Source organism: Salmo trutta, unplaced genomic scaffold (assembly GCF_901001165.1).
Source record: "Salmo trutta unplaced genomic scaffold, fSalTru1.1, whole genome shotgun sequence".
Taxonomy (NCBI): Eukaryota; Metazoa; Chordata; class Actinopteri; order Salmoniformes; family Salmonidae; genus Salmo; species Salmo trutta.
This window is the reverse complement of record NW_021822911.1, coordinates 15,441,465-15,466,282: the sequence shown is the minus strand read 5'-3', so window position 1 is coordinate 15,466,282 and position 24,818 is coordinate 15,441,465. Positions and strand designations below refer to the sequence as shown.

The 24,818-nt window shown below is 40.0% G+C and overlaps 1 long non-coding RNA gene across 1 annotated transcript; it reads right to left on the bottom strand.

The window, feature by feature from the left end:
• Positions 1-23,187: 23,187 nt before the first annotated feature.
• On the bottom strand, positions 23,188-24,500 carry LOC115186388 (uncharacterized). The gene is made up of 2 exons (XR_003875750.1): positions 24,464-24,500; positions 23,188-23,436 (listed from the first exon to the last, which is right to left on the bottom strand). It is a non-coding gene; the product is annotated as an uncharacterized LOC115186388 (long non-coding RNA).
• Between the last annotated feature and the right edge of the window lie 318 nt (positions 24,501-24,818).

Genomic DNA, 24,818 nt, shown 5'->3' with positions numbered 1-24,818 from the left:
GCTACACATCCATAGGCATACAGGTATTTTAATCATCCACTGCACAATAAGCAAGAACATAGCTAGCTACATTATTTCATCTATCTGCATGTGTAACAGATGTATATCGTACTCTCCTTGCGTTGTGTTTTCTCCTAATAAATCACATCAGCCAGGGTCCCAGTTGAGCATCATTTATTCCTGTTGTTAAATGGGAAACAGCACGGTAGTTGTGCAGGGCTTAATGATACTGATGGCTGTCGATGGCAAAAGCTGTAGCATGAAGACAACTGTGTTAGCAGTGAGCTCATGTGACCATTACATCGGTGTATGCTAGCTAACACTTATCTACAGCAATCATATGCCAACGCACATCCCAGAAAGCCCCTCAATCCCTAACAGGTACCACATACCCACACATGTATAAATCAGTAACGTACAGCAAACTTGTACACATTATAAAATATAAAACAGTATTCAGAACGTGACCTACCCCTTGCATCACATTTTCATACTGGGAAGACCTGACGTTTGCGATTTCCCCCTATCTGCAGGCCAATCACAACACACCTTATTGTCATCAGTTGAACCAACCAATACGAATGCTTGAACATTTCTTTAGAGGCAAGTGGAAACAAAACCAACCCTGTTACACATGGCAAATACCAGCAAGGCAAGCTTACAAAATTGTACATTCAATTTGCAGTAAATTCTTCAGCTAGCTAGATTCTATACATCCACTGTTTCACAAAACGACCACCTGGTTTGCTGGTTGTTTCAGGAGTCCCTAAAACAACCAGAAGTACAATTTCATGTTACAACACCCATAAAGCTAGTCAGCTAGCTGGCTAATGTTAGCTAGTCAGCTAGCTGGCTAATGTTAGCTAGTCAGCTAGCTGGCTAATGTTAGCTAGTCAGCTAGCTTGCTAAATCACGATTTACATAAATGAACTTTATGATAAAAAAATGCATAATCGTTTGTCTCTACATGAACTAACATTCCTGTCAACTGTACATGTTTTTGCATGATTCGTTATGACATTATAATCCCTTACATTTGCTTCCATCCTAGTATTTCTGTCCTCCATCTTTGATCCAGTTCAGTTCTGTGTAGGGGTACCCCTCTCTCCTAGTATTTCTGTCCGCCATCTTTGATCCAGTTCAGTTCTGTGTAGGGGTACCCCCCTCTCCTAGTATTTCTGTCCGCCATCTTTGATCCAGATCAGTTCTGTGTAGGGGTACCCGTCTCTCCTAGTATTTCTGTCAGCCATCTTTGATCCAGTTCAGTTCTGTGTAGGGGTACCCCTCTCTCCTAGTATTTCTGTCCGCCATCTTTGATCCAGTTCAGTTCTGTGTAGGGGTACCCCTCTCTCCTAGTATTTCTGTCCGCCATCTTTGATCCAGTTCAGTTCTGTGTAGGGGTACCCCTCTCTCCTAGTATTTCTGTCTGCCATCTTTGATCCAGTTCAGTTCTGTGTAGGGGTACCCCTCTCTCCTAGTATTTCTGTCCCCCATCTTTGCTGAAGAAAGTCTAACAGTCACTAGTGCAGCAGCAGCCTCCCCCGGTCCTAGTGCGGTGGGGCAAGAAGTTTAAGATGCGATGGAACAGTTAACGAAAAAAATTAATCACAGAAAATATATATTGACTGATTTTGATTTATTTAGGGGGGGGGCTAATGAATATTTTAGGCCTAGCGACGTCCCTGATACCTACCCTTTAACTTTTTGTCTGACAATAAAATATCCATTTTACTCAACTGCGTTACCCACTCCAGTCAGCAGATGGCGGTCTGGGAATTTACGGCAATGCTGTTGGTGTGACGTATAATCTAGTGGACGGAACTCTTCTTTCAACAGCAGCTACAGTTATTCAGCCACCTCGGTAGCGTGCTAGACAAAATAGCCGAAACAATAAAGCTCTTTAGACGCTTTCGAGTATATTAGCAACTGTGTTTTAAAACCACTTCTGTCGTCTAGTTAGTTATCAGCTAGCGGGCTGGTTAAGTTAGCATTAGCATCGCTAACATCCCCGACCATGAGTTCACTAAGCTATTCTCCTCCTGTTAAAGAAGAGAACATCACAGTAAAACAAGAAGTAGAGGGTGAGGCCGTTACTGTGAAAGAAGAAAAAGACGCATTCAGAGTGAAAGAGGAGGAGGATGTTACAGTAAAAGGAGAGGAGGAAGAGAAAGAGGAGGAGGATGTCACAGTAAAAGGAGAGGAGGATGCAGTTTATGGAGTGAAAAAGGAGGAGGGGGAGATGACTGTTACATCGAGAAAGGAGGAGGAAGAAGAGGAGGAAACTGGACATCTGGGCCCGGTTTCCCAAACGCATCTTAAGGCGTCCAATGGTTCTAACGGTGAACTTAGCCATAAGGTGGTTTTGAGAAACCGTTCCCTGATTAACACTAGTAAGTACTGTCTTAAATACAGAGGCACAAACTCTGCAGTTGTTGAACTGATGTTTGGTGTTAAATCGGAAATCTGAAATTGCTACATCCATATTGTGACTTTTAAATTATTTATTTATAGCCATTGATTCTTGAAGAATATAACACATGCCTCATGAGCTTAGTTCAACTGTTGTACCCCATCAGAACCCCAAATAAGCTTTTTTACTCCAATGTTTAGAAACAATGTAAATCAACACTGTATAGCCTCAACATGGTTAAAACTATAATGTTGATATCATGGATGGTCAGTCCTTGCATTCATAGGTCTATCTGTCTGTAGTTACATTTCTCCAACCCCATCATCATCTTATAACCAAAACAGTGGAGGAATGACAGCTTTGTTATTGTTTGAACTGCAGATTGGTTTGTTGTGTGGGTTTTTTAAACAGCAACAAAATGGCTGCCCAGAGGCTTGGTTTGGTAAACAGCTGAGGGATGGGGGAAGGAGAAGTGTAACCACTCTCAAATTTATAGAGAAAGCTATTGTAGCAACCGTAACCCAACACCTAGCGACCTCTTCAAGAAGTTCAGACATCTTGGTGTAACAGTTATAAGGTGTGATATTCCACTGGATATCATAAGGTGAATGCACCAATTTGTAAGTCGCTCTGGATAAGAGCGTCTGCTAAATGACTTAAATGTAAATGTAGGTGTTGGCTTGACAGTCGCTGGACCCAGGTTTGAGTTCAGCTCAGGGCTACCCCATGAATTCACTACACTATGAATAGAAGGACTGGCCATCCATGAGGTCATAATGATAGTTTAACCAGGTTTCTAGGAAATATAGTATATTCTGGAATTCATCCATGATGTCATAATGATAGTTTAACCAGGTTTCGAGGCTATATAGTATATTCTAGAATTCATCCATGATGTCATAATGATAGTTTAACCAGGTTTCTAGGGTATATAGTATATTCTAGAATTCATCCATGATGTCATAATGATAGTTTAACCAGGTTTCTAGGATATATAGTATATTCTAGAATTCATCCATGATGTCATAATGATAGTTTAACCAGGTTTCTAGGCTATATAGTATATTCTAGAATTCATCCATGATGTCATAATGATAGTTTAACCAGGTCTCTAGGCTATATAGTATATTCTAGAATTACCAGTGTAGATTTCCTGTGTGGGTCAAATTGTTAGAGCTGTTGATAAGTCATTGTATAATATTCAGCCAATTTTTTCCCATGCCATTACATTAAAGGCAATACATACCTAGATTCAATTACATTCATGAATTGGTTTGAAACCTTTGTTTTAAACTCTTCTCAAAGTTGGTGCCTTGACGGATTTGTAAAAAAGGGTTTGTCATGAAACACCATTTTTTTAATTTATTTAAATGTAACCTTTATTTAACTAGGCAAGTCACTTAAGAACAAATTCTTATTTACAATGACTGCCTACCCCGGACGACGCTGGGCCAATTGTGCGCCACCCTATGGGACTCCCAATCATGGCCGATTGTGATACAGCCTGGATTTGAACCAGGGTGTCTGTAGTGACGCCTCAAGCACTGAGATGCAGTGTCTTAGACCGCTGCGCTTCTCGGGAGCCCCAAAATCATTTTCTAGTGCTGTCCCCAACTAAAATAAATCTTGGTCGACCAAGAGTCATCTGTTCTTTCTACCAATCACACCATGTGTTTTTATAAAATCTATATGTACTGAACTTGTCTGATGCTTTAAGCACGCTGTTTGATAAAATAAGACTCACAAATGACTAAAGGTCATCAACATAACCTTTTTTTTTTTACTAGGCAAGTCAGTTAAGAACAAATTCGTATTTTTAGTGACGGCCTAGGAACAGACCGCCTTGTTCAGGGGCAGAATGACAGATTTGTACCTTGTCAGCGCAGGGATTCGATCTTGCAACCTTTCGGTTACTAGTCCAGCGCTCTAATCACTAGGCTGCGCTGCCGCCCCAACCTCACCAGAAGAACCCCCCCCCACTGCTGGACTTCGTAAATTCTGCTGTTCTGCTCCTGAAGTTTTCAGTAATAGACTAATAGACTACAGATAGACAACACCAGCAGTCAGCAACCTTTTCCATTTGGTGCCAATTTATCTGACCATTTCTACTGATCTGGTGCCAGTTATGATTTTCATATTCACATTTTACTGGAACAGTTTCATTTAATTTATAATAGTATCTCAAAATCATTGTCTGTGATTAATCTACATTCTATTTAAATGAAAATTATAAATAAAATGTTGTATTTCCATTGCTACGTTTTTTTAAATAACCTACATATAGCCCCAAAATGTAAACATGGCAGCCTGCGGGGAGAAAATATCCTGATAAAAATAAATATCATATAAATGACATTGGCTGCACATGGCCTGTCTACAACGAACTTGAAACATTGTATCAACTATCAACTTGGTTGGCCCAAAACTCAGGATATCAAGGTTGCAACATTGTATAAAATATTCTGGGCCCTCAGTTTCCTGCTCCAGTGAGTTCTGGACAGACACAGCTGTAGGCTATTTGTGCAAAGGATAAGAAGTAATCAGGTATTTTATGACATTTCCACTGGATCAGAGAATTACATTTTTCCCTTTTTATGCTGAGTGGTTATTGAAAGGGCGAGAGCTGGAAATATTTTACTAAAATACTTTGAGGAACTATTGTCATTCGCAATTGATTTTAGTAAGACTTTGTTGTTGTATGTGTCGAATTGCTATGCTTTATCTTGGCCAGGTCGCAGTTGCAAATGAGAACTTGTTCTCAACTAGCCTTCCTGGTTAAATAAAGGTGAAATTACTTTATTTTCTTTTTATTAGACTTTGTTTACTTGCTGTTTGAGGTGAAGAAAAAATTACTTTGAGAAGCTCCACAACTCATTAGTGGTGGTGCATTAAGACAATCAGAAATACTATCAGACATCCCCAAATGGGCACATTTATAGACCTACATTTGCACACAGGCCAGGTAGACTAGTCCTACTTCTATCAAATCAAAATGTATTTGTCACTTGCGCCAAATACAACAGGTGTCACATTGAAATGCTGACTTACAGGCTCTTACCAACAGTGCAATTTCTAAGTAAAACAAATTCTGTCTACCTACGTAACATTTACTGTCTCCTTATGTTACTTTGGGAAAACAGTTTTCATGGGCACAGAAATCCTAAATCATTTCAGAGTTTCCTAAATCCAATGGTTCTAACTGAGTCACCTTAACTTTATTGACACCCAAATGGATACTGTCATTAATGCGGTTATTCAATAATTACACATAATACTTAATACTGTAGCTGTTTAGTTACAATCACATGTTCAACTATCATCAGCTGATCCAGTAAATCATTTTCTGAATGACAGTCACATGACAAACATCACAACATGCAACAACAACCAAAGTGCTTCTTCATTCATTATTCTGGTAAAGACAGTTATGCCGTGCTCCACGTTGGATCCAACATCCCTAACAAATTGATGTTTATAAAGTGTTATTATCTGGTTGATTTACAGTAGGGTCTCGTTAGTCTGTTTGCACACAGAGATACTTAGCTCATAATGTGTAGAGAACTGTTCCTTGAGGATAGGCTATTGTACAACACACAGAGCTCTTTTCCTATATTTGTTGTTAGGTGAAGTTATGGGTCCGTCAGTAGGTCTATGTTATTGTTAGGTGAAGTTATGGGTCCTACAGTAGGTCTATGTTGTTGTTAGGTGAAGTTATGGGTCCTACAGTAGGTCTATGTTATTGTTAGGTGAAGTTATGGGTCCTACAGTAGGTCTATGTTATTGTTAGGTGAAGTTATGGGTCCTACAGTAGGTCTATGTTGTTGTTAGGTGAAGTTATGGGTCCTACAGTAGGTCTATGTTATTGTTAGGTGAAGTTATGGGTCCTACAGTAGGTCTATGTTATTGTTTGGTGAAGTTATGGGTCCAACAGTAGGTCTATGTTATTGTTAGGTGAAGTTATGGGCCAATTTGTCAAACTGTACAAACCCTCATTGTCAAGCTGATGGAAAAGCCAAAGAGCATTTTACTGGTTGAAGTGTTTTTAAGTACAAAGTGGTTTATTTGCGATGATGACACAAACATTATATTAAGCAGGACATTCAAACGAGCCTTACAATTATAATCCAAAGTAGTGTGAAATGCACTCATAAGCAACCTGGAAATGGAGGTTACTCCCCTGAGTTTCCCCCGTTCAGAATACATTGTGAAAAACTAAAATCTTTGCTCACCATTTTTGCTCCAGGCAGATATAGTACATCCATAACTATCGGTTTCCTCATTAGCAGGGAGGAGTTTCTACAACTAAATTGCATGTGCATCGCCCTCGTGCCGCAATTTTAGCAAACACAGAAAGGGGCCTATATTGGAGACCAAAAGTTGTCTGGCACACTGCTTAGAGTTTCAACAACTTGAATAACTTGAATAACTCAATCATTGATGTTACTACTAATGTGAAAACAAGACAAAATATGACTATTCTTGCTCATTTTAAGACAAATGTCAAATAATTTTAACATTCATTACAGACGTCAATTGTTGTACAACATCATGGCTACGCTGTTGGCATCACCTTTTACAGTGGATTTCCGCTGTTGTGGGCCTTTAACCATCTGTCTGACTTTGTTGTTCACACAGGAGAGATACTTCACTATCTTGGATCCTCTGGGGAGCCTCAACAACCTCATGATGCTGACAAGGCAAAGAAGAGTCTCTCCAGATCAGAACACCTCAAGAAACACCCGCAGAGATGCACAGGGAAGATAACTCACTGCTGCTCTGAGTGTGGGAAGAGATTCACCTCATCAGGCATTAAAATGCATCAGAGAACACACACAGGAGAGAAATCTTACAGCTGTGATCAATGTGTGAAGAGTTTTGGTCAATCTTGCCATCTGGTATCACACCAGAGAACACACACAGGAGAGAAACCTTATAGCTGTGATCAATGTGGGAAGAGTTTTGGTCAATCTGGAAAACTGACAGTACACCAGAGAATACACACTGGAGAGAAACCTTTTAGCTGTGATCAATGTGGGAAGAGTTTCACTACATCAAGCATTCTGACTGTACACCAGGGAAGACACACAGGAGAGAAACCTTATAGCTGTGATCAATGTTGGATGAGTTTTGGTCAATCTGGACATCTGACTCGACACCAGAGAACACACACAGGAGAGAAATCTTACAGCTGTGGTCAATGTGGGAAGAGTTTTGGTCAATCTGGCTCTCTAACTCTACACCAGAGAACACATACAGGAGAGAAACCTTATATCTGTGGTCAATGTGGGAAGAATTTTACTACATCTGGCCATCTGACTTCACACCAGAGAATACACACAGGAGAGAAATCTTATAGCTGTGGTCAATGTGGGAAGAGGTTTGCTGCATCTAGCACTCTGACTCTACACCAGAGAACACACACAGGAGAGAAATCTTATAGCTGTGGTCAATGTGGGAAGAGTTTTGGTCAATTTTGCCATCTGACTCAACACCAGACAACACACACAGGAGAGAAATCTTATAACTGTGATCAATGTTGGAAGAGTTTTGCTCGATCTGGAGAGCTGACAGCACACCAGAGAACACACACAGGAGAGAAACCTCATAGCTGTAATCAATGTGGGAAGAGATACTCTGATAAAAGATCTCTGATTAAACATCAGAAAATTCATGAAGGAGTTGTTACATGATATCAGTGAAATAAAATGTAGAATGTTTTAACATTGTAGTAGGAGTATTTTAATGATGTCACAATGTAGAACCCTAAACGTTTGTCCCCTGTTCTATTGATTTCAACATGATATGGATATTAGCCTCAGGGGAAAAATCCAGGCTCTGAAATGGAAGAGTTACTATTTATGAGATTTAACAAAAAGTAACTAACAAAAAGAGTTGTTACACTTACCACGTTGGTGACCCACTGGAATCAAAATGCAACACTTCAAAATGTATCTGGCTGTTTTCTACAAATTGTCCTCTAACCAGGGATGTACACATTATTCCCAGATTCCGTGTGGTTTTTGAGCTGTTAGTTTTAACAGGACGTGCAACTTCATCTCCCTCCTCTCGGCACAATTGATTTCAACATGATATCGATGAGTTATGACAAATAAGTGTTGTGTTCCTTTGTTCAGCGACCCCTAAATTTAAATGCGTCACTCCAAAATGTAGCTGACTGTCTTCTGCAGGTTGTCCTCTAACCAGTGAGGTGAAAGATATCTCCCATTTCCATGTGTTTTTTTAGTTGTGCTAGTTTCAACAGCACGTACAACCTGATTTTCCCCCCTTAATCGATATCAGTGATTTATTGCTACTTGTCAAAACAACAGCGTTTTTGGTGCTTGTGCAGTTTATAACGTGCTTGTATAAGTAAATACAAGTAATATGATTATTATGGTAGATGTTTGTGTAGATAGTACATTTTAGGTGATGATGGTGGTAGTGATGGTTCTGTGTGACCCCTGGTCAAAGCAAAATATATGTTTCAGACGTTTTAGGGACGACAAAACGACTATTGCTTTAAAACGACACAGAGAGTTCAGCACCTACAGTTAATATCTGTCTTTAATTTTGCCCTTTTTTAAAACCATAAATTTGGATTAGCACAGCTAACACAGCTAGCACAGCTAACGCAGCTAGCACAGCTAACACAGCTAACACAGCTAACACAGCCAACACAATCAAAGGAAGCCAAATGCTCACTGGCTTCCCTTGCCTTCAACGCTACGGGCAGCAACAATGTTATACTCTTTATGACCAGACAGCATCAGACAGGACTGAGACAGACTGTTTCACTGTCCAGACAGCATCAGACAGGACTGAGACAGACTGTTTCACTGACCGGACAGCATCAGACAGGACTGAGACAGACTGTTTCACTGACCGGACAGCATCAGACAGGACTGAGACAGACTGTTTCACTGACCAGACAGGACTGAGACAAACTGTTTCACTTATCAGACAGGACTGAGACAGACTATTTCACTGACCAGACAGCATCAGACAGGACTGAGACTACCCCAAAGACAACGTGTGTGAAGCAAGAGCTTCCTGTGACAACCGGAAGTTGTTAAAAACAGCCTAGAGCTATTGTCATATGGCCACCTGCAGATAGTGAAAATTACTCAACTCAACCATGTGTCATTCAGTCAATTATTAAGGTAGAGACTTCTTATTCAGGATTCTGTTTATGTCTACCCCAAAGACAACGTGTGTTGAGTAAGAACTTCCTGTGACAACCTCTGTCTCCTCTGTCTCCTCTCCTCTGTCTCCTCTCCTCTGTCTCCTCTCCTCTTCTCTGTCTCCTCTCCTGTCCTCTGTCTCCTCTCCTGTCCTCTGTCTCCTCTCCTCTCCTCTGGCTCCTCTCCTCTGTCTCCTCTCCTCTCCTCTGTCTCCTAACATTGATTCTATAGAAAGAAAAATGAAGGAGAAAAGTATATATTATTATATTATAGTGTATATTATTTAGAAATGTGTTTTTTCTTGTTTTTAATTGTTGACAGCCAGTAGACACCATGTTTATATTGGTGAAGGTGAAGCATTGTAGTTGATTATAATGTGAAATGGAAGTTGTTTTCCGTTGGTGGTGAGCAAACTTGTCCAACACAAATATAGGATATATTTGTTGTCTTAAGGTGTTACAGGCTTTGGTTTTTCCATTTATGTTTTGAGGTTGGACTTTAGCACGTCTAGCTCGTTAGCACGTCTGGCTCGTTAGCACGTCTGGCTCGTTAGCACGTCTGGCTCGTTAGCACGTCTGGCTCGTTAGCACGTCTAGCTCGTTAGCACGTCTAGCTCGTTAGCGAGTAGGACGCACTGATTGGTGTCACCTCGTTAGTCAGTACGTGTTACACCTGTGCTGGCTTGTCCATCTCGTTAGTGGGAAGGTGTTTCACCTGAGCTGGTCCAGGTTCTATTTAAGAGTGTCTGGCCCAGTGCTCCAGTTGTCTTAATACATGTGGAGAGTCAACACCTTTAGTTGCTCCACCTTTTTGGTTTGCTTCCTGTCTTTAAGTTTGGTGTGGGTTTTTATTTTGTTTGCCTCTTCTTGGGCAGATTTAGTGGGTCTCATGGTGGGTGTCTTTTAGGTCCCAGTTGTTGTTACTAGTCAACTTCCAGTGGACACCCCCATAGTGTCTTTCAGAGCCCCTCCTAAAAACATGCTTATATTTTGGGTTGGATGTTGCATCCAATTAATATTTTAATCAATGGCATTTCCTTAGAATGTTCATTAGTCTTTCAGTTGTTAATCTTCTGTTTGTTGTGTACTAAATATTTCTGTTTATTTTCATTTTTTTCCTGTGAAGCCATTATGTTGCATCCATGTCTGAAATGTGCTGTATAAATAAAGCTTGATTTGATTTCAACAAATTAACCCAATGACTGACCAATCAACAGACTCCTGGTCCCTCTTAGTATGAAAGCCAGTATCAATCCCACTTTTCCAGCCTGCTGAAGGCGTGGTGGAGTGGTAAACACCACCCCCGGCTCTACCAGGGGCTTGAGGTGGTCTCCCACAGCTCTGCTTATGTCATGTTCTGTGGCCTTGCTGTTCCATTTCATGACTGTCCCTGCAACACAGAAAGAAACACATTTAGTCATATTATATAAAACACTCAAAGTAATGGATATGGAGCATCTATGGCCTCAGTTACACCTGGCACCTAAATGTGACTTCTGTCATCCGATCACTCCAAACTGCATTAGGTTCAGATCTACCAGGATGGGCCTTTAACATAGTCTGGATGCAGTCAAGCCACCAAATATGCATCAGCAATGTAAAGAGATGGGGTGAATGAGGGGAAAAGTACATTTTACACAAATTACCTTCATAATATCAAAGAACAAATGTGTGTGCCTGAGAGGAAATTAACTTTCATACAGCCGAAAGGGGTAAGAAATTACACCAATTTCAGTGGACAATTTGCACTAATGTAAATAAACATGGTTGATGGAACATATTCCCTTTAGCTGACGTGATGAACCACTAAGGGGACATAAATATTTACCATCTTAACCATGTGTGACCTCTCACCTCTCTGGCTGTAGAAGTGTTCTTCCTAACCAGTCCCTCAACAGCTCTCTGACTGAGCTCCATCCTCACTGGGTCTTCAGAGGAGAGGAAGGCTGAGGAGGGATGGAAGGATGAATGGATCAGTCAGTCAATAAAGTGTAGAGCTGCTGTCTATGCTGTCTGACAAAATCACTATTTTAGTAGTTCATTAAAGTAAATAAGGCTTTATGACTGCTGAATACCAACTATCAATCACTTAGATCATGTATTTTCAGGTAGAGATACATCCTTGGGACGTCCCTAGCCCGTTGAAGTTGACATTTAAAATGTTTAAGGTTAGGGGTTAAGGTTAGGGTTTAGGGTAGGATGTCCCAAGGATCCCAGATAGCATTGACCATTGTGCATTCTTCTGTCTCTTTTACATAGCAGGTGATGAGTTCTGACTTCTGAACTTGAAAATATTAAATATCCTTATTATGTGAAATTGAATGAAACAATAATGTATGTTGATGCTAATATGATGTACAATATTCCATGATGTTTCTATATGATAACAATATAGTAATATATTTAATATGATGTACAATATTCCATGATGTTTCTATATGATAACAATACAGTAATATATTTAATATGATGTACAATATTCCATGATGTTTCTATATGATAACAATACAGTAATATATTTAATATGATGTACAATATTCCATGATGTTTCTATATGATAACAATAGACTAATATATTTAATATGATGTACAATATTCCATGATGTTTCTATATGATAACAATAGACTAATATATTTAATATGATGTACAATATTCCATGATGTTTCTATATGATAACAATACAGTAATATATTTAATATGATGTACAATATTCCATGATGTTTCTATATGATAACAATACAGTAATATATTTAATATGATGTACAATATTCCATGATGTTTCTATATGATAACAATAGAGTAATATATTTAATATGATGTACAATATTCCATGATGTTTCTATATGATAACAATAGAGTAATATATTTAATATGATGTACAATATTCCATGATGTTTCTATATGATAACAATAGAGTAATATATTTAATATGATGTACAATATTCCATGATCTTTCTATCTGATAACAATACAGTAATATATTTAATATGCCATAAACTACAGTTTCACTAATTAATTGTAATTAACTTAATCATTATGACACAGCCCTCACTATTGTCATTGGTTACACTAACAGCACTGTTTGTCTACATAACCTGGTTCCAGTATTCATGACATCACCCTGAGGAAGGCACAGTGATGCCGAAACGTTGGTAAATACCCAATAGATTACTGGGAGTTTAAACATGGAGTGTGCGACTTTCTTTATTTTGATAGTTTATAGTTTATTCGCCGTTAGTCAGCACCTCCACACAAACTATTTCTCTGGGTGTGCGCCAGCTCATGTTTTTTAAGGGTAGGTAACAACACATCCACCACGCTGATCCTCAACACAGGGGCCCCTTAGGGGTGCGTGCTCAGCCCCCTCCTGTACTCCCTGTTCACTCACGACTGCACGGCCAGGCACGACTCCAACACCATCATTAAGTTGAGAGCTTCAAGTTCCTTGGTGTCCACATCAATAACAAACTATCATGGTCCAAGCACACCAAGACAGTCGTGAAGAGGGCACAACAAAACCTATTCCCCCTCAGGAGACTGAAAAGATTTAGCATGGGTCCTCAGATCCTCAAAAGGTTCTACAGCTGCACCATCGAGAGCATCCTGACTGGTTACATCCCTGCCTGGTATGGCAACTGCTCTGCCTCCGACCACAAGGCACTACAGAGGGTAGTGCATACGGCCCAGTACATCACTGGGGCCAAGCTTCCTGCCATCCAGGACCTCTTTACCAGGCGGTGTCAGAGGAAGCCCCCCCCCCACACTCTCTGTTATCATCTATGCATAGTCACTTTAATAACTCTACCTACATGTACATATTACCTCAATTACCTCGACTAACCGGTGCCCCCGCACATTGACTCTGTACCGGTACCCCCTGTATATAGTCTCCACATTGACTCTGTACCGGTACCCCCTGTATATAGCCTCCACATTGACTCTGTACCGGTACCCCCTCTATATAGCCTCCACATTGACTCTGTACCGGTACCCCCTGTATATAGCCTCCACATTGACTCTGTACCGGTACCCCCTGTATATAGTCTAGCTATTGTTATTTAACTTCTGCTCTTTAATTACTGGTTCCTTTTATTTATTTCTTATTTGTGCTTTTTAAAACTGCGTTGTTGGTTAGGGGCTTGTGAGTAAGCATTTCACTGTAAGGTCAAATTCAATTTGAATTGATAGACTCATAGTACAGAATGAATGACTGACTGCCCAGTTCACCGTCTCACCTCATACTGTATTGGAGCAGCAACAGCTGACTGCCCAGTTCAACATCAGTTCACCGTCTCACCTCATACTGTATTGGAGCAGCAGCAGCTGACTGCCCAGTTCAACATCAGTTCACTGTCTCACCTCATACTGTATTGGAGCAGCAGCAGCTGACTGCCCGGTTCAACATCAGTTCACCGTCTCACCTCATACTGTATTGGAGCAGCAGCAGCTGACTGCCCAGTTCAACATCAGTTCACCGTCTCACCTCATACTGTATTGGAGCAGCAGCAGCTGACTGCCCAGTTCAACATCAGTTCACCGTCTCACCTCATACTGTATTGGAGCAGCAGCAGCTGACTGCCCGGTTCAACATCAGTTCACCGTCTCACCTCATACTGTATTGGAGCAGCAGCAGCTGACTGCCCGGTTCAACATCAGTTCACCGTCTCACCTCATACTGTATTGGAGCAGCAGCAGCTGACTGCCCGGTTCAACATCAGTTCACCGTCTCACCTCATACTGTATTGGAGCAGCAGCAGCTGAATGCCCAGTTCAACATCAGTTCATCGTCTCACCTCATACTGTATTGGAGCAGCAGCAGTTGACTTGATCGTTGATGCTAATCATCATGTTTGAATCTGAGAGTAAATAGAGCCGACTACACTCTAAAAATGAAGGGTTCAACTGGAGTTGTTCTCAGATCCCCTAAGAACCGTAGGGTTGTTGGTCAATGAAAAACAGCCCCAAAAGGTTCTTCAAAGAACTTGTTAGAAGGTGGGTTCATCGAGGAACCTCCGGTGTTGCTGGACTTCTTCCGGGAACTTCGCAATTACAACTGAAAACGATGGTGACAAGTTTGGATGCGACAACAGTTAAAAAGGTTAAGTTGGGTTGATGTTTGGCTCTGAATATGTCTCGAAATAATTTATTATAATAATATAACATACTAATAATGAATTACGAAGACAATGATGGTTTTCTGTGAATATCTGCCATAACGTTACTATAGTTAATTAACGTAAAAATTAGAAAGCCGGTTTTGACCGTCGGCGTTGTATGAGCTACAGTACAGTACCGTTAGCTAGCTAGTTAACGTTATGTCCTAACTAGGCACAACTAGGTTTGGATTATTTCCTCAACTATATTCTTTCCCATATATCGTTTCCATAAAGCCAATATGGCTTTACACTCATTAACGTAAGTTTCCAATCTAGAGCAGTTCTCACTTTTGTGATAATGAACTAGCTAACGTTAGCTTCGTTAACTAACTAACTAACTAACTAACTAAGGACGGTGACCTGTCCAGACGAGATGTTACAACGAACTGAATCGTTAATGGAGGTCTTCCTCTTTATATAGCCTGCTACAGCATGCAATACTATTAACTCACAAGGGGGCATAACGTTACATGGACAATACTATCCCATTTTGGAGACGTTACATGTACAATACTATCCCATTTTGGAAACGTTACATGTACAATACTATCCCATTTAGGAAACGTTACATGTACAATACTATCCCATTTTGGAAACGTTACATGTACAATACTATCCCATTTTGGAAACGTTACATGTACAATACTATCCCATTTAGGAAACGTTACATGTACAATACTATCCCATTTAGGAAACGTTACATGTACAATACTATCCCATTTTGGAAACGTTACATGTACAATACTATCCCATTTTGGAAACGTTACATGTACAATACTATCCCATTTTGGAAACGTTACATGTACAATACTATCCCATTTTGGAAACGTTACATGTACAATACTATCCCATTTTGGAAACGTTACATGTACAATACTATCCCATTTAGGAAACGTTACATGTACAATACTATCCCATTTTGGAAACGTTACATGTACAATACTATCCCATTTTGGAAACATTACATGTACAATACTATCCCATTTAGGAAACGTTACATGTCCGCCCCCTTGTGGAGGGAAATTAATATCTTAGATGGTAGCTGTAGATGGGATTCAAATGCATAATGGTATTAATACAGTGTCTAGACTACCTATTTTGTATAAATGCCCTTCAGAATCCAAACACAGTATTGCCACGCAGCAAAATGTTGCGTATAATCTTTCAAGTCAGAAATTATTGAACAATTTGTGTACAAAGATATCTTGAAATGTGATATTATGCCTGTATGGCAGTACTGTTACTGTATGGCAGTACTGTATTGGCTAGTGCTTTCTCCAATATGTTATTCTATTTTACATTGTAAGTCGATGCCATTTATCTTTCAATATTTATTTAATATATGTATATATGTTTTAATGCTTGTAAGACTATTCTTTGACACATTTTCTCTTCCTTTGAAATGCTTATAGGACAGATCATGGACAATGCAATTGGGATCAAGAAGAAGGTACAGATATGTTGTAGGACAGCTGCATTTGAAGTGTACATTTAACCTACATAGCAGTCAATACAAACTGAAATCTGTTAGCATACAAATGTGTGCAAATTATCTTCTCAGAAAATTAATCAAGTCTATGGAATAGATATAGACAAAAAGAGAATAAGGACAAGCATAGGTAGAGAGGCGAGGGGTGAGGACATCATCCTGCTATTTTGGCAGTCCAGATCTCTGAGAGGAACTACAGATCTCTGTGAGGAACTATAGACCTCTAGGAGGAACTATAGACCTCTAGGAGGAACTATAGACCTCTAGGAGGAACTATAGACCTCTAGGAGGAACTATAGACCTCTAGGAGGAACTATAGATCTCTAGGAGGAACTATAGATCTCTAGGAGGAACTATAGATCTCTGTGAGGAACTATAGATCCCTAGGAGGAACTATAGATCCCTAGGAGGAACTATAGATCCCTAGGAGGAACTATAGATCCCTAGGAGGAACTATAGATCTCTAGGAGGAACTATAGATCTCTAGGAGGAACTATAGATCTCTGTGAGGAACTATAGATCTCTAGGAGGAACTATAGATCTCTAGGAGGAACTATAGATCTCTAGGAGGAACTATAGATCTCTGTGAGGAACTATAGATCTCTGTGAGGAACTATAGACCTCTAGGAGGAACTATAGACCTCTAGGAGGAACTATAGACCTCTAGGAGGAACTATTGATCTCTAGGAGGAACTATTGATCTCTAGGAGGAACTATTGATCTCTGTGAGGAACTATAGATCTCTAGGAGGAACTATAGATCTCTAGGAGGAACTATAGATCTCTAGGAGGAACTATAGATCTCTAGGAGGAACTATAGATCTCTAGGAGGAACTATAGATCTCTAGGAGGAACTATAGATCTCTGTGAGGAACTATAGATCTCTGTGAGGAACTATAGATCTTTGTGAGGAACTATAGATCTCTAGGAGGAACTATAGATCTCTGAGAGGAACTATAGATCTCTAGGAGGAACTATAGATCTCTAGGAGGAACTATAGATCTCTATGTTACTATCCAAACATCAGATTATGACTCAGTCACACAACTCTCATACCACAGTCACACAACTCTCATACCACAGCCACACAACTCTCATATCACAGTCACACAACTCTCATATCACAGTCACACAACTCTCATATCACAGTCACACAATGCTATTCCCAAACATACCTAATCAATTAGTTGTTTTTCAACAATATTTTAACCTGCAGGAATATTTTCACATTTCTATCTCATGGTTAGTTCCTAGGATAATGCAACTCATACATTTACATCTTTCAATACTTCTAAAATAGGGTCCAGGTTTAAAACAATTACAGGTTTAAAATTATTACAGGTGCACCTTACTATCTTGTACTATATCATAAATGGTCTTAACTAGTAAACACAGATTCTAGTTGTCATCTCGTTCACACAGATTCTAGATATTTAACGCTAAATGACCGATCCCAGGGCATACCTGGCAGCACATTTAAAATCATTGGAATTCACCACTTCTGAGGGTCACACAGACACTTTTCAAAATGAGGTTCTTCTTCCAATAGAGTTTAACCAGGTACCGTGTTTCACACAGAACCCACAGTCACCCTGGCCCCTCACCCCTACAGACCAGTCCCCACTGTGATCAATTCAGTGTCAGGATGGCTCTAGGTCGCCCGCAACCGACCAATGATAGGTGTCTTTCAGATCAGATGACTGGGCCCTGTTTACACCTCCAAGGTGTCCCCTCTACACAGGAAAACACACTCAGGGCCTACTGACTGGGCCCTGTTTACACCTCCACACAGCAATACACACTCAGAGCCTTCGAGGCTTTTCTAAAAACTCCACTTTGCGTGTTTCACTCACCTCTTTTTTTAAACTACGTTCGAAATGTGGTATCCACTCGGCTCGCTGCCTCTCAGATCAAAGGTGGGTCCATTTGTTCTGTTCCCGAAGTGTGGTCTCCCTGAGATCCTACGTTAGAGGGATCCCTGGTGCACCATTTACCCAGGTCGTCAGGAGCGGTCACCAAGTGAAGATTCACATCCCCATCGCCAAATGTGGTGAATTTCTTTAATATTAATTGAGACAAACTTATCACACAAGTCAGAGTTATTCTTAAACTAAATCTTTATTCACTTATCTGCTGTAAAAACAGTGCTCTTTGTGTAGAGACCAGGGGTCTGGCCCTGGGGTCATCTCTCCCTGGTACCAGTCTCTTTAGGTTTTATCACCCAAAACAGATTGTAAATCTCCTGTCAGTGTTTTCTCCCAGAGGCCCATCCTCAGTAGAACACAGACACAATAGTTCTAAGAACCCTCTATTCTGTTGCATAAAACAACCATTTGATGCAATAAAAGAATTATAACATAATCTTGCAGTTTTGCTCTCACAGTGTCCACTGAAAATCGACTAGTAACAACAACTGGGACATAAAAGACACCCACCATGAGATCCACTAAATCTGCCCAAGAAGAGGCAAACAAAAGAAAAACCCACACCAAACTTAAAGACAGGAAGCAAACCAAAAAGGTGGAGCAACTAAAGGTGTTGACTCACCACATCTATCAAGACAACTGGAACACTGGGCCAGACACTCTTAAATAGAACCTGGACCAGCTCAGGTGAAACACCTTCCCACTAACGAGATGGACAAGCCAGCACAGGTGTAACACATACTGACTAACGAGGTGACACCAATCAGTGCGTCCTACGTGCTAACGAGCTAGACGGGCTAACGAGCTAGACGGGCTAACGAGCTAGACGTGCTAACGAGCTAGACGTGCTAACGAGCTAGACGGGCTAACGAGCTAGACGTGCTAACGAGCTAGACGTGCTAACGAGCTAAAGTCCAACCTCAAAACATAAATGGAAAAACCAAAGCATGTAACACCTTAAGACAACAAATATATCCTATATTTTTGTTGGACAAGTTTGCTCACCACCAACAGAAAACAACTTCCATTTCACATTATAATCAACTACAATGATTCACCTTCACCAATATAAACATGATGTCTACTGGCTATCAACAATTAAAAACAATTAAAAAACACGTATTTCTAAATAATAATATACAATAGTATTATTTGTTTCTCCTTTTTCTTTCTATAGAATCCTAAAACTCACTAGCTTCTAGAACTCAAGTCTTCCTAAAACTCACTAGCTTCTAGAACTCTCCTCTTTCTAAATCCCACTAGCTTCTAGAACTCTCGTCTCCTTGGAATGAGCCCAAACAAAACTCATCTCCAATACAGAAAAACATGCAGTCAAAATAAATAAAGATCCATGGCAACGCACTGGCTAAACGCAAAACACAAATCTTATATCGATTTGGGGGGGAAACCAGGTTGAATCTGCTCTTCAAACTAACACAACAAAACAAAAAACACATGGAAATGGAGATATATTTTACCTCACTGGTTAGAGGACAACCTACGGAAGTCAGTCAGCTACATTTTGGAGTGATGCATTTAAATTTAGGGGTCGCTAAACAAATGAACACAACACTTATGTCATAACTCTTAGATATCATGCTAAAATCATTTGTGCAAGAGGAGGGAGATGATGTTGCACGTCCTGTTAAAACTAACAGCTCAAAAACCACACGGAATCTGGGAATAATGTGTACATCACTGGTTAGAGGACAATTTATAGAAAACAGCTAGCTACATTTTGATTCAAGTGCGTCACCAACGTGGTATGTGTAACACAACTCTTTTTTGTTAAATCTCATAAATAGTACTCTTTCAATTCAGAGCTTGTATTTTTCCATGAGGCTGATATCCATATCATGCTGAAATCAATAGAACAGGGTGCAAACGTTTAGGGTTCTACAATGTGACACTATTAAAATATTCCTACTACAATGTTAAAACATTCTACATTGTGACATATCATTGATATCATGTAACAACCCCTTCATGTATTTTCTGATGTTTGATCAGATGTCTTATCGGAGAATGTTCACAGCTATAAGGCTTCTCTCCTGTGTGTGTTCTCTGGTGTGATACCAGATGGACACAGCTATAAGGTTTCTCTCCTGTGTGTATTCTCTGGTGTAGTCAGAGAGCCAGATGCAGCAAAACTCTTCCCACATTGACCACAGCTATAAGATTTCTCTCCTGTGTGTGTTCTCTGGTGTAGAGCCAGAGAGCGAGATGTAGTAAAACTCTTCCCACATTGATCACAGCTATAAGATGTATCTCCTGTGAGTGTTCTTTGGTGTGATTTCAGGCTGCCTGACTGAGTAAAACTCCTCCCTCATTGACCACAGCTATAAGGTTTCTCTCCTGTGTGTGTTCTTTGGTGTGATTTCAGGCTGCCTGACTGAGTAAAACTGTTCCCACATTGATAACAGCTAAAAGGTTTCTCTCCTGTGTGTGTTCTCTGGTGTACAGTCAGATCTCTAGATGTATTAAAACTTTTCACACATTGATCACAGCAATAAGATTTCTCTCCTGTGTGTGTTCTCTGGTGTGATAACAGTTGGTCAGATCGACCAAAACTCATCCCACATTGAACACAGCTATAAGGTTTCTCTCCTGTGTGTATTCTCTGGTGTAGAGTCAGAGAGCTACATGTAGCAAAACTCTTCCCACATTGACCACAGCTATAAGGTTTCTCACCTGTGTGTATTCTCTGGTGTAGAGTCAGAGAGCCAGATGCAGCAAAACTCTTCCCACATTGACCACAGCTATAAGGTTTCTCTCCTGTGTGTATTCTCTGGTGTAGAGTCAGAGAGCCAGATGCAGCAAAACTCTTCCCACATTGACCACAGCTATAAGGTTTCTCTCCTGTGTGTATTCTCTGGTGTGATATCAGGCTGCCTGACTGAGTAAAACTCCTCCCACATTGACCACAGCTATAAGGTTTCGCTCCTGTGTGCGTTCTCTGGTGCATTGTTAGATGGCTAGATTGACTAAAACTCTTCCCACATTGACCACAGATATAAGATTTCTCTCCTGTGTGTGTTCTCTGATGAATTTTAATGCCTGCTGGGGAGGTGAATCTCTTCCCACAGTCAGAGCAGCAGTGAGTTCTCTTCACTGTGGATCTCTGCAGGTGTTTATTGAGGTGTTCTGATCTGGAGAGACTCTCCTCTGCCTCTTCAGCATCACAAGGTTGTTCAGGCTCCCCAGAGGATCCACGATAGTTAAGTACCTCTCCTGTGTGAACAACAAAGTCAGACAGATGATTAAAGGCCCACAACAGCGGTAATCCACTGTAAAAGGTGATGCCAACAGCGTAGCCATGATGTTGTACAACAATTGACGTCTGTAATGAATGTTAAAATTATTTGACAATTGTCTTAAAATGACTTCTTTTCACATTAGTAGTAACATCGATGATTGTAGGCTATAAATAAGATATTCATGTTGTTGAAATCCTAAGCAGTGTGCCAGACGACTTTTGGTCTCCAATATAGGCCCCTTTCTGTGTTTGCTAAAATTGCGGCACGAGGGCAATTTGATTGCAGAAACTTCTCCCTGCTAATGAGGAAACCGAAAGTTATGGATGTACTATATCTGCCTGGAGCAAAAATGGTGAGCAAAGATTTTAGTTTTTCACAATGTATTCTGAATGTGAATGGGGGAAAACTCAGGGGAGTAACCTCCATTTCCAGGTTGCTGATGAGTTCATTTCACACTACTTTGGATTATAATTGTAAGGCTCGTTTGAATGTCCTGCTTAATATAATGTTTGTGTCATCATCGCAAATCAACTGCTTTATACTTTTTAAAAAACACTTCAACCAGTAAAATGTTTTTTGGCTAGCTTTTCCATCAGCCTGACAATGAGGATTTGTACACTAAGTGTTGGCCAAATTGGCACAAAACTTCACCTAACAATAACATAGACCTACTGTAGGACCCCTAACTTCACCTCACAACAACATAGACCTACTGTAGGACCCATAACTTCACCTCACAACAACATAGACCTACTGTAGGACCCCTAACTTCACCTCACAATAACATAGACCTACTGTAGGACCCATAACTTCACCTCACAACAACATAGACCTACTGTAGGACCCATAACTTCACCTCACAACAACATAGACCTACTGTAGGACCCATAACTTCACCTCACAATAACATAGACCTACTGTAGGACCCATAACTTCACCTCACAATAACATAGACCTACTGTAGGACTCATAACTTCACCTCACAATAACACAGACCTACTGTAGGACCCATAACTTCACCTTACAACAGACCTACTGTAGGACCCATAACTTAACTGGTTACACATATAGAAGTAGGACTAGTCTACCTGGTTACACATATAGAAGTAGGACTAGTCTACCTGGTTACACATATAGAAGTAGGACTAGTCTACCTGGTTACACATATAGAAGTAGGACTAGTCTACCTGGTTACACATATAGAAGTAGGACTAGTCTACCTGGTTACACATATAGAAGTAGGACTAGTCTACCTGGCCTGCACACAAATGTTGGCCTATAAATGTGCCCATTTGGGGATGTCTGATAGTATTTCTGATTGTCTTAATGCACCACCACTAATGAGTTGGAGCTTCTCAAAGTAATTTTTCTTCACCTCAAACAGCAAGTAAACAAAGTCTAATCAAAATCAATTGCAAATGAGAATAGTTATTACAAGTATTTGAAAAATATTTCCAGCTCTCGTCCTTTCGATAACCACTTGGAACGAAAGGGAAAAATGTAATTCTCTGATCCTGTGGAAATGTCATAAAATACCTGATTACTTCTTATCCTTTGCACAAATAGCCTACAGCTGTGCCTGTCCAGAACTCACTGGCGCAGGAAACCGAGGGCCCAGAATATTTTATACGTTTCAAGTTCGTTGTAGACATGCCATGTGAATTATAGGATATTTATTTGCAATGTTGTTATTTGTTGGCTTTATGTAGGCAATTTTTTACATAGTTGGCAATGAAAGTTACTTTTAGATTTGTATAATTTTCATTTAGATTTAGATAGAATGTAGATTAATCACAGACAATGATTTTGAGATACTATTATGAATGAAATTAACCTGTTCCAGTAAAATGTGCATATTAAAATCATAACTGGCACCAGATCAGTAGAAATGGTCAGATAAATTTGCACTCCAAACGTAGGTTGCTGACTGCTTGTGTAGCCTATTACCAGCAACGTCAGAATGTATGAAGGCCAGCAGGAGGAGGTGGTTCAGGAAGAGTTTCTTCTCTTCTGGTTGGGCTATATTGATGTAATGGCATGCAAATAAATTGGCTGAATATTATACAATGACTTATCAACAGCTCTAATAATTTTCCTCCACAGGAAATCTACACTGGCAGTTATAGAATATACTATATATCCTAGAAACCTGGTTAAACTATCATTATGACATCATGGATGAATTCTAGAATATACTATATATCCTAGAAACCTGGTTAAACTACCATTATGACATCATGGATGAATTCTAGAATATACTATATAGCCTAGAAACCTGGTTAAACTATCATTATGACATCATGGATGAATTCTAGAATATATTATATAGCCTAGAAACCTGGTTAAACTATCATTATGACATCATGGATGAATTCTAGAATATACTATATAGCCTAGAAACCTGGTTAAACTATCATTATGACATCATGGATGAATTCTAGAATATACTATATAGCCTAGAAACCTGGTTAAACTATCATTATGACATCATGGATGAATTCTAGATTATAGGGGATAGCCTGAAGGTTGCTACAATAGCTTTCTCTATGAATTTGAGAGTGATTACATTTCTCCATCCCCCATCCCTCAGCTGTTTACCAAACCAAGTCTCTGAGCAGCCATTTTGTTGCTGTTTAAAAAACCCACACAGCAATCAATCAACCAAATCTGCAGTTCAAACACTGTTTTGGTAATAAGATGATGGGGTTGGAGAAATGTAACTACTTTCAAACTCATAGACAGACCTATGGATGCAAGGACTGACCATCCATGATATCAACATTATAGTTTTAACCATGTTGATACAGTGTTGATTTACATTGTTTCTAGACGTTGGAGTAAAAAAAGCTTATTTGTGGTTCTGATGGGGAACAACAGTTGAACTAAGCTCATGAGACATGTGTTATATTCTTCAAGAATCAATGGCTATAAATAACTAATATAAAAGTCACAATATGGATGTAGCTATTGCAGATTTCCCCTTTAACACCACACATCAGTTCAACAACTGCAGAGTTTGTGCCTCTGTATTTAAGACAGTACTTACTAGTGTTAATCAGGGAACGGTTTCTCAAAACCATCTTATGGCTAAGTTCACCGTTAGAACCATTGGACGCCTTAAGATGCGTTTGGGAAACTGGACCCAGATATCCAGTTTCCTCCTTTATCGATGTAACAGTCATCTCCCCCTCTTCCTCTTTCACTCCATAAACGGCATCCTCCTCTCCTTTTACTGTAACATCCTCCTCCTCTTTCACTCTGAACGCGTCTTTTTCTTCTTTCACAGTAACGGCCTCACCCTCTACTTCTTGTTTTACTGTGATGTTCTCTTCTTTAGCGGGAGAGTAGCTCAGTGGCCGCATGGTTGTGAACGTTAGCTAGCTAGGTTAATGCTAACTTAA